The following is a 1721-nucleotide window of genomic DNA, read 5'->3' on the forward strand; positions in this document are numbered from 1 at the left end:
CTCCAAATGAGCCTCTGAACATCCTGTTCTTTGGTTCTGGATTAAGCTGGTCTTTGGTTGAGCCATGAGGCCGACATGGAGTGAACCTCTGTCAGAGCTCTAGACAGGAGCTTTCTGATTATACAATGAATCATGGGAAATACACCGTTCCTTTTTAAGATCAGGGTTCTCAAAACCGAGTTTACATGTTTCTTGATTTAATGTACAATCCAAATACTCTGCATTCAACAACAACATAAAAGGTGGAGAAACCTACAAATCCACTTGGAGATGAATCACAGTGAAATACTTGAGAGTCTGTAAACAACACAGACATAAATGCAGATTACATGTTTGCTGGACATACAAGTGAGGATTAGGTTCTTACAGGAGCTTCAACAAAACATTTTCACTTTTAAGAGGTTAACCTACAATCAAAATAGAAGTGTAAAATGGAAGAAATACCTCAGATGTTTTTTTGATATTACACTCTGCTGGAAACATCTGGACGAGACGCGTCTGTGTCTCCGTTTGGCCAGCTATTCTCAGGAACAAATAACTGAGGGTCATTTAAGGGAGTTCCTGTTTAAGGCAGCAGGACTCCACCTAAACTGAACCTGATGTGGAAATATTTTAAACGGACTGTAACAGCTGGAGAAGGACAGATGTTACGTAACAAAGTGAATGCAGTGTATGCATCCTGGTGAGGCTCACATTTGCATCTTAATTCAGTTTTGGCATATTAACCTAAATAACACCCATATCCATTACACTTGTACTTAACATTTATATTGTATCTGTTTTGCTTTGGGTCTTTTATCATTGTCTGTTTTTCTTGTATATTGGTTTGTTTTCATAGATTTAATTTGTCAAAGCATGGTGTTACTAACGATATCAGCTCCCAGTGAGCCATGTCATGTTGGAAGTTGTAGCAATAACTTCTCCAGGAGGCTGCACCAATTCAAACTGGACTGCTCAGTGTACCCAACAGAGATGGAGCACTATGTTTTTCATCACATTCTGCCTCGATGATGTTCATCTTGTGCAGCTATTCACTGTGTGGGACATGACTGATGCTCTTGATGCTCTGCAGCCTTCGTCCAGATATTATGACCTAATAACCAAGAACCGCCTCTGAAGAGTTTATCTGGGAGCCTCCACCCAATGAGATGATAGCATGAAGAATGGAGGCTTCCATCCACCACAAATCAGGGCAAACTGCCTGAAATGAGGGAAAAACAGTATCGGAAATTTACAGTATTTGGAAACATTGACACCTAGTGGATGCACACTCACATGGGCTGTTTTTATTCATGAGGACTGATAGTTTCAGTAATTTCTCAACACTTCTTCAAAGCAGGGCTTTTACTTATCCTTGTATTATTATAGCATTTCTAATCCTACGTGAAGATCTGAATACTTCCTCTACAACCAAATATATATTAATCCCCTGCTGAAAATAGTTGCCAACAAATTTCCTCCTGTTTAAGAAACACTGCTTGCAAAGTATAGTGTCCAGATGTTCTAGGAAATTCTCTCTGGAAAAAAATGTGAAACTCAAAGGAGTTAGGTTTCCAGGAGGTAGTGGCGAAGCCACAGACGGAGGAGGGAGGTCTGTGAGTATTAACTGTTTTTAAACTGCAAGATGTTACTTTCTTCCGTGAACCCAAACTCTGACATAAGAAGCAACATTTGCTCTTAGATCAGTGCACCTCTTCAAGCCACAAGGCACCAGAGTCCAG

This window comes from Monopterus albus, unplaced genomic scaffold (genome assembly GCF_001952655.1).
Source record: "Monopterus albus unplaced genomic scaffold, M_albus_1.0 scaffold67.1, whole genome shotgun sequence".
NCBI lineage: Eukaryota > Metazoa > Chordata > Actinopteri > Synbranchiformes > Synbranchidae > Monopterus > Monopterus albus.